The sequence below is a fragment of the Mesoplodon densirostris genome, chromosome X (assembly GCF_025265405.1).
Source record: "Mesoplodon densirostris isolate mMesDen1 chromosome X, mMesDen1 primary haplotype, whole genome shotgun sequence".
Lineage (NCBI taxonomy): Eukaryota > Metazoa > Chordata > Mammalia > Artiodactyla > Ziphiidae > Mesoplodon > Mesoplodon densirostris.
Window position 1 is genome coordinate 114,082,120 of NC_082681.1, and position 9,480 is coordinate 114,091,599.

Consider the following 9,480-nt stretch of genomic DNA (forward strand, 5'->3'; position numbering starts at 1 on the left):
TTTTTGATGATAACCATTCTGACTAGTGTGAGGTGACACCTCATTGTGGTTTTAATTTATATTTCTTTAATAATTAGCGATGTTGGGCCTCCCTGGTGGCGCAAGTGGTTGAGAGTCCGCCTGCCGATGCAGGGGATACGGGTTCGTGCCCCGGTCTGGGAGGATCCCATATGCCGCGGAGCGGCTGGGCCCGTGAGCCATGGCCGCTGAGCCTGCGCGTCCGGAGCCTGCGCGTCCGGAGCCTGCGCGTCCGGAGCCTGTGCTCCGCGACGGGGGAGGCCACAACAGTGAGAGGCCCGCATACCGCAAAAAAAAATAAATAAATAAATAAAAATAAAAATAAAAATAATTAGCGATGTTGAGCATCTTTTCATGTGCCTCTTGGCCATCTGTATGTCTTCTTTGGAGAAATGTCTATTTAGGTCTTCTGCCCATTTTTTTTTTTTTTTTTTTTTTTTTTCAGTACGCGGGCCTCTCACTGTTGTGGCCTCTCCCGTTGCGGAGCACAGGCTCCGGACGCACAGGCTCAGCGGCCATGGCTCACGGGCCCAGCTGCTCCGTGGCATGTGGGATCTTCCCAGACCGGGGCCTGAGCCCGTGTCCCCTGCATTGGCAGGCGGACTCTCAACCACTGCGCCACCAGGGAAGCCCTGCCCATTTTTTGATTGGGTTGTTTGTTTTTTTTGATATTGAGCTGTATGAGCTGTTTGTATATTTTAGATATTAGCCCCCTGTCAGTGTCATAATTTCCCAATATTTTCTCCCATTCTGTAGGTCTTTTCATTTTATTGATGATTTCCTTTGCTGTGCAAAATCCTATAAGTTTGATTAGGTCCCATTTGTTTATTTTTACTTTTGTTTCTTTTGCCTTGGGAGATTGATCTAAGAAAATATTGCTGTGAATTACGTCAGAGAATGTTTTGACTATATTCTCTTCTAGGGGTTTTATGGTGTCATGACTTACACTTAGGTCTCTAAACCATTTTGAGTTTACTTTTGTATATGGTGTGAGGAAGTGTTCTAATTTCATTGATTTACATGTAGCTGTAAATCAGTACAGCTTTCCCAATAGCACTAGAGGCCAGAATTACTTTGACACCAAAGTATCTGAGAATAACTTTACAAGAAAAAAAAAGAGGAAAGGCCATTCTCTCATGAACAGGAGAGGCATAAGTCCTAGATAAGATATTAAGCAATCGAATCTAGCAACATATAAAAAAGACATTATATCATTAAGTTAGATATATTCATAAAATACAACATAGAAAAACGTTTGCATATCAATGAATATAAATCATCATATTAATAAAATAAAGGAGAAAAAATTCACGTGATCATTTCAAGAGTTACAGGAAAAAAATGATGTCATTCCTAACAAATTAGGAGTAGAAAACTTTGCTTAATTTTTGAAGAGCACTTTACCTAATACAGCAGAATATACATTCTTTTCTAATGTATATGGAGCATTCACCAACATAGACCATATGCTAGACCATATAATATACCATATGTCTCCGTACGTTTCAAAAATTAATGTCACACAGAATATGTTCTTTGACCAAAACAGAATTAATTTAGAATTCAATAACAGATATCTGTAAAATCCTCAACTATTTGGAGATTAAACAACCCATTTCTAAATAATGCATTAATCAAAGAAGACATCATAAACTAAAAAAAATTTTCAACTGAATTAAGATAAGAAGCACAACATACCAAAATTTGTGGGATGCATCTAAAGTGAGATATTCTATGATCTAAGCTTCCACCTTAAGAAACTTTTTAAAAGGAAGAAAAAAATTAATAAAATTAAAAACAAAAGGAAAGTTAAACACAAAGGAAGCAAAAATAAGGAGCTAACTATGGTAAAAGTGGAAATCAAGGATATAGACAACAAAACATTAGAGAAATTTAATGAAACCAAAAAAAGCTTCTATTAAAAAAGCAATAGGGGGCTTCCCTGGTGGTGCAGTGGTTGAGAGTCTGCCTGCCAATGCAGGGGACATGGGTTCATGCCCCGGTCCAGGAGGATCCCACATGCCGTGGAGCGGCTGGGCCCATGAGCCATGGCCACTGAGCCTGTGCGTCCAGAGCCTGTGCTCCAAAATGGGAGAGGCCACAACAGTGAGAGGCCTGCGTACCACAAAAAAAAATAAAATAAAATAAGTTGATAAGATCTATGTTGATGAAAAGAAGAGAAGGCATAAATGATCAGTATTAAAAATTAAAAAGATATAAGTACAAATCTTATAGAAATTAAAAGAAGAAAGAAAATGTAGTAAAAAAACTGTCAATACAAAAACAGGCATGATTCAATCAAATGATCAACTCAGTATATGCAAGAAAATTGACAAAATTCAATACTCATTATAAAAGATCTCAGCCAAACTAACAATAATAGGGAATTTACTTAATATGATAAAGGGTGCCTTCAGAAAACCTAGCACTAACTTCAAATGTAATGGTAAAGACTACATGCTTTTGCCCTAAAACCAAGGAAAATGTCAAAGATGTCTGCTGTCATGACACTTATTCAATATCAATTCCATTTACAAGAGTATCAAAATCATGAAATACTTAAGTATAAATTTAACAAAATATATGAAAGACCTGTACACTTATAACTACAAAACATTGATAAGAGAAATGGAGACTTAAAGAGTTGGAGTGGGCTTCCCTGGTGGCGCAGTGGTTGAGAATCTGCCTGCTAATGCAGGGGACACGGGTTCGAGCCCTGGTCTGGGAAGATCCCACATGCCGCGGAACAACTAGGCCCGTGAGCCACAACTACTGAGCCTGCGCGTCTGGAGCCTGTGCTCCTCAACAAGAGAGGCCGCAACAGTGAGAGGCCCGTGCACCGCGATGAAGAGTGGCCCCCGCTTGCCACAACTAGAGAAAGCCCTCACACAGAAACGAAGACCCAACACAGCCAGAAATAAGTAAATAAATAAATTTATTTTAAAAAAAAAAAGAGTTGGAGTGACATACCTTATTCATAGATTAAGTAACTCAGTATTGTTCAGATGTCAATTCTTCGAAAACTGATCTATATTTTCAAGGCTATCTCAATCAAAGTCCAAGCAGGCTTGGTTTTTTCCTCAGGAATTAACAAACTGATTCTAAACATTTACAACAGTGCCCCCCTTACCCAAGGTTTTGCTTTCCACGGTTTCAGTTACCTGTGGTAAAACTTGGTCTGAAATTATTAAATGAAAATATTCCAGAAATAAACAACTCATAAGTTTTCATTTGTATTCTGTTCTGAGTAGCAGGATGAAATCTCAGGCTGTCTTGCTGTGTCTTTGTCCAGCATATCTTGCCCTTTAGTCACTTAGTGGTCGACTGGGTTATTGGATCAACTGTCACAGTATTGCAGTGCTTGTGTTCAAGTAACTCTTTTTTGTTAATTATGGCCCCAAAGGGCAAGAGTAGTGATGCTGGCAATTAGGATATGTCAAGAAAAGCTGTAAAGTGCTTCCTTTAAGTGAAAGGTGTAAGTTCTCAACTTAATAAGGGAAGAAAAAAAATTGCATGCTGAGTTTACTATGATCTACAATAAGAACAAACCTTCTATCTGTGAAGTTGTGAAGGAAAAAAAGTTTGTGATAGTTTTTCTGTAGCACCTCAAACTGCAAAAGTTATGGTCATAGCATGTGGTAAGTGCTTAGGTAAGATGGAAGAAACATTAAATGTGTACAATAAGGTATTCTGAGAGAGAGACCACATTCATGTAACTTTTATTATAGTATATTGTTCTATTTCTTATTAATTATTGTTGTTAATCTATTTCTGTGCCTTATTTATAAATTAAACTTTATCATAGGTATGTATGTACAGGAAAAAACCATAGTATACATAGGGCTCGGTGCTATCTGTGGTTTCAGGCATCCACTGGGGGTCTTGGAATATATCCCCTGTGGATAAGGGGACGACTACTGTATATGGAAAATTGAAGGACTTAGACTTGCCAAAATAATTTTGAAAAAGAATACAAAGCTTGAGGGCTTACACTACCTGCTTTCTAAACTTATTATAAAGCTACATTAATTAGGACAGTAAGATACTGATATAAGGGATACACATATAGAATAATAAGATAGAATAGGATGTCCAGAAAAAGACTCACATTCATATATGTTCAGTTAGTATTTTTAAAGTACCAAGATAATTCAATGGGTAAAAAGTAATATTTTCTTTTTTTTTTTTTTTTTTTTTTTTTTTTTGCTGTACACGGGCCTCTCACTGTTGTGGCCTCCCCCATTGCGGAGCACAGGCTCCGGACGCACAGGCCCAGCGGCCATGGCTCACGGGCCCAGCCTCTCCGCGGCATGTGGGATCTTCCCAGACCAGGGCACGAACCCGTATCCCCTGCATCGGCAGGCGGACTCTCAACCACTGCGCCACCAGGGAAGCCCAAAAGTAATATTTTCAAAAATTGATGCTGAAACTCTAGGATATACTTCTGAAAAAAAATGAACCTTGACCAGATCCTCATACCATAAATTCACCATAAAATGGATCATAGTCTTAAAGGTAAAAGCTAAACCTATATATATTTATAAGAAAACACATAAAAAAGTCTTTGCAATCTATGGGTAAGCAAATAGTACCACGCATAAAACACCAGTCATATAAGAAAGATCATCAAAGTTAAAATGTCTGCTCTTCTAAAGATACCATTAATACCACTCATTACTACAGTAGAGAAAATCTGAAAGGTAGACAATTCCAAATGATGGCAAGCATGAGGAGAAAGTGAAACTTCCATATACTGCTGTCAGGAGTGTAAAATTTGTCCAACTACTTTGGAGAACTGTTTCAGCTGTTTCTGATAAAACTAAACATGTGCTTACCATGAATCCCAGCAATTCTCTTTCAAAGTGGAGTGAAAAGAAAATATGTCCTCATAAAGATTTGTGTATGAGTGTTCATAGCAACCTTATTCATAATAACCGTAAATTGGAAACCAGTCAATATCTATCAACAGATGATTTGATGGAAAATGGATAACATTTTGTGCTATATCTATATATCGTCATACTACTTTGCAATAAAAATGAAAAAACTAATAATACACACAATGATGTGAATGAACATGCAGAACAAAAGAAAGAAGACACAAAAGAATGCCTACAGTATGATTCTTCATATGTGAAATTATAGAGGAGGCAGAACTGATCTACTGTGACCAAAAGCTGATTGGTGTTCGTCCAGGGCCATGCGTCAGTAGGGTTAACTGCACGGGGACATGAGAAAAGTTTTCAGATGATGAAGTAAAATATTTTGATTGTAGTGGTGACTATGTGAGTATTTACATTTGTGAAAACTCATTGTTCTGTAAACTTAAAAATGAAACATTTTCTTATCTGTTAAATATATGCAAAATAAAAACGAAACTATAAAATGGATATTTTTAAAAATCACAATGAGAAATCGCAACATTGCCAGTAGAATGGCAACAATTAAATAAAAACCTATTTAACAACATCAAGTTCTGGAGAGTATGTAGAGTGACTATAACTCACACACAAGGTGGATGAGTAGAGAATGTTCATCTGCTTTGGAAAACTCTTTGATAGTACTTACTAAGAATGGACGTTTATCCAAGATAAATGCAACTGTTCAGTCAATAGCACAGCAGAAAAATAAATTGAGATACATAGTACAGGCAACAACATGGATGAACCTCACAGACCCAATGTTGAGCAAAAGAAGTTAAACACAAATGATACGATTCCATTTATAAAAGTTCAGAAAGAGGCAAAACTAAGATAGAAGGCAGAGTCATGACTACTTCTGGTGGGATAGTGGTATGCTGGGCCTCTGGGATGCTGTTGTGTTCTTTTTTGTTTTTTTCTTTTTTGGCTGTGCCTAAGGGCATGGATCAAACCCGTGTCCCCTGCAGTGGAAGCGTGGAGTCCTAACCACTGGACCTCCAGGGAATTCCCTAATGTTCTATTTTTATATGACTGTTTGTTACTAAGGTGTGTTTCTTTTTAAAATTCATCAGGTTGTAGAATTGTGATTTATGCACTTTTTTGCATATCTAATACTTAAACAAAATATTTAAATTCAGAAAATTAGATCATATTGTGGTTCTTAAAACTCTCCACTGCCTTCCCACCACACTTCTAATCAAATCCCAAATCCCTGCCTGCTAAGCTCTGGCCACACTGGTTTTTTTTCTCTTCCTTCATTTTTATACCTTTTCACTTGCAGTTCCCTCTGCCTGGAACACTACTTTCCAAAATCTTTACCTAGCCTGCTTTTTATTGACATTCAGGTCTCTGCCTTTCCTGAAACCTAAAAGTAGTTCTCTGTCACTTTATTTAAAACCCTGCATTTTTTTTTCAGTGTAATTCTTACATCTGAAATTATCTTATTTATTTATTTCATAACAGTTTCTGGCTCCCCTAGTTAGAATGCAACAGCCATTCTTACAGCAACTTTGAATGTCTTGCTCTCTGCTGTGTCTTCAGTGACTAGAATCCCTCCAGACAGGAAGATAGATGTTCAATAAATAATTGGGGGCTTCCCTGGTGGCGCAGTGGTTGAGGGTCTGCCTGCCGATGCAGGGGGCGCGGGTTCGTGTCCCGGTCCGGGAGGATCCCACATGCCGCGGAGTGGCTGGGCCCGTGGGCCATGGCCGCTGAGCCTGCACGTCTGGAGCCTGTGCTCCGCAACGGGAGAGGCCACAACAGTGAGAGGCCCGCGTACTGCAAAAAAATAAATAAATAAATAATTGGAATGTGAATAAATTTATAGATGAATGAGTGAATGAATGAACTAAGAAGCGTATTATATAGAAATTAATGACCATTGATTAACTATGAAATATTTTTATGGAACTGCATTAGGCAGGGAGAAGTGTTAGGGAGTGATGTTTTTCTTCTATCCCTTAAATGATACTGTTGAAATATAGCCCAGGGAGTGATGATTTCAGCAGCTTTCCATTCCAAATAGTAGAATATTTATTTATTTATTTACCTCAGGCTTCCCTTATCCTACAGTGTTACTGCTGAATTTCAAAGGTGAATAATTTTGGATAATGATTATATGCTACCCTAAAAACCTGAGTAGTATGAACATGCATTTTTTCCAATATACTAAATGTATGTTCTAAACAAATTATTCATAAAACATATCAGCATATCATTTTTATACTAAAAGTAGCTTATCATCCAATTTGCTTTGTTCACTTTCTAAAGAGTTCCAGGTGCAGGTAGGCACATAAATACCTTTTGATGATGATGATGATAATTTGCTGAAATTTCTTAGGTATAACATTTTCCTTACAATGTTTTAGCACCTATATTCTCTTTTATTCTTGCTAAATTTTGCCACTTGCAGTATTTCATTTTCCCAGTTTGAACTATTACATGGTTTACAATTCCTAAGAATTTTTCGTCTTTTAGCCTTATGTTCCCTCAACCCCTCAGCCTATTGTCAATAAATGGTGAATAACAGCAAACTACATACAGAATTTAGCAAATGTTTATGAAAGGCCATACTCTCAAAGCTAAGTGAATAGAAGTAATCTATTATGATTAAAATTAGGCATCTTCTTTAAAATTTTATTTATTTTTTATACATCAGGTTATTAGTTATCTATTTTATACATATTAGTATATATATGTCAATCCCAATTTCCCAATTCATCACACCACCACACACCGCCCCTCCTGCTTTCCCCCCTTGGTTGGTGTCCATATGTTTGTTCTCTACATCTGTGTCTCTATTTCTACCTTGCAAACCGGTTCATATGTACCATTTCTCTAGATTCCATATATATGTGTTAGCATATTGTATTTGTTTTTCTCTTTCTGACTTACTTCACTCTGTATGACAGACTCTAGGTCCATCCACCTCACTACAAATAACTCAATTTCTTTCCTTCTTATGGCTGAGTAATATTCCATTATATATATGTACCACGTCTTCTTTATCCATTCGTCTGTCAATGGGCATTTAGGTTGCTTCCATTACCTGGCTATTGTAAATAGTGTTGCAATGAAATTGGGGTGCATGTGTCTTTTTATTTATTTATTATTATTATTTTTTTGGCTGCACCATGCAGCATGCGGGATCTTAGTTCCCAACCAGGGATCGAAGCCAAGCCCCCTGCAGTGGAAGTGTGGAATCTTAACCACTGGACTGCCAGGGAAGTCCCATGTGTCTTTTTTTTTTAACAACTTTATTGGAATATAATTGCTTCACAATGGTGTATTAGTTTCTGCTTTATAACAAAGTGAATCAGTTATACATATACATCTGTTCCCATATCCCTTCCCTCTTGCGTCTCCCTCCCTCCCACCCTCCCTATCCCACCCCTCCAGTTGGTCACCAAGCACCGAGCTGATCTCCCTGTGCTATGCAGCTGCTTCCCACTATCTATCTACCTTACATTTGGTACTGTATATATGTCCATGCCTCTCTCTCACTTTGTCACAGCTTACCCTTCCCCCTCCCCATATCCTCAAGTCCATTCTCAAGTAGGTCTTTGTCTTTATTCCTATTTTACCCCTAGGTTCTTCATGACATTTTTTTTCTTAAATTCCATATATATGTGTTAGCATATGGTATTTGTCTTTCTCTTTCTGACTTACTTCACTCTGTATGACAGACTCTAGGTCTATCCACCTCATTACAAATAGCTCAGTTTCGTTTCTTTTTATGGCTGAGTAATATTCCATTGTATATATGTGCCACATCTTCTTTATCCATTCATCTGATGATGGACCCTTAGGTTGTTTCCATCTCTGGGCTATTGTAAATAGAGCTGCAATGAACATTTTGGTACATGACTCTTTTTGAATTATGGTTTTCTCTGGGTCTATGCCCAGTAGTGGGATTGCTGGATCATATGGTAATTCTATTTGTAGTTTTTTAAGGAACCTCCATACTGTTCTCCATAGTGGCTGTATCAGTTTACATTCCCACGAACAGTGCAAGAGGATTCCCTTTTCTCCACACCGTCTCCAGCATTTGTTGTTTGTAGATTTTCTGATGATGCCCATTTTAACTAGTGTGAGGTGATACCTCATTGTAGTTTTGATTTGCATTTCTCTGATAATTAGTGATGTTGAGCAGCTTTTCATGTGCCTCTCGGCCATCTGTGTGTCTTCTTTGGAGAAATGTCTATTTAGGTCTTCTGCCCATTTTTTACTTGGGCTGTTTGTTTTTTTAATATTGAGCTGCATGGGAATTAGGCATCTTTTGCAGAACATACTCTAAATGGCTTATTATACTGCTGATTAAGACAAAAGTTCAATCATAGAAACCAAGGTATATTCTTAGGAAGACACATTTGGAGTATAATTCATGTGAAATAAAACTATGTTTGTCTTAGCCTCATTCTAATCTATTATTTCTAAGAATGGTGTTCATAACATCAAGAAATCAGTAGTTACTAAGAAGTTATACTGTTTTTCTATCATTTAAGTATTAAACATTTGTGTGTACATGATTTTACTTGATCCT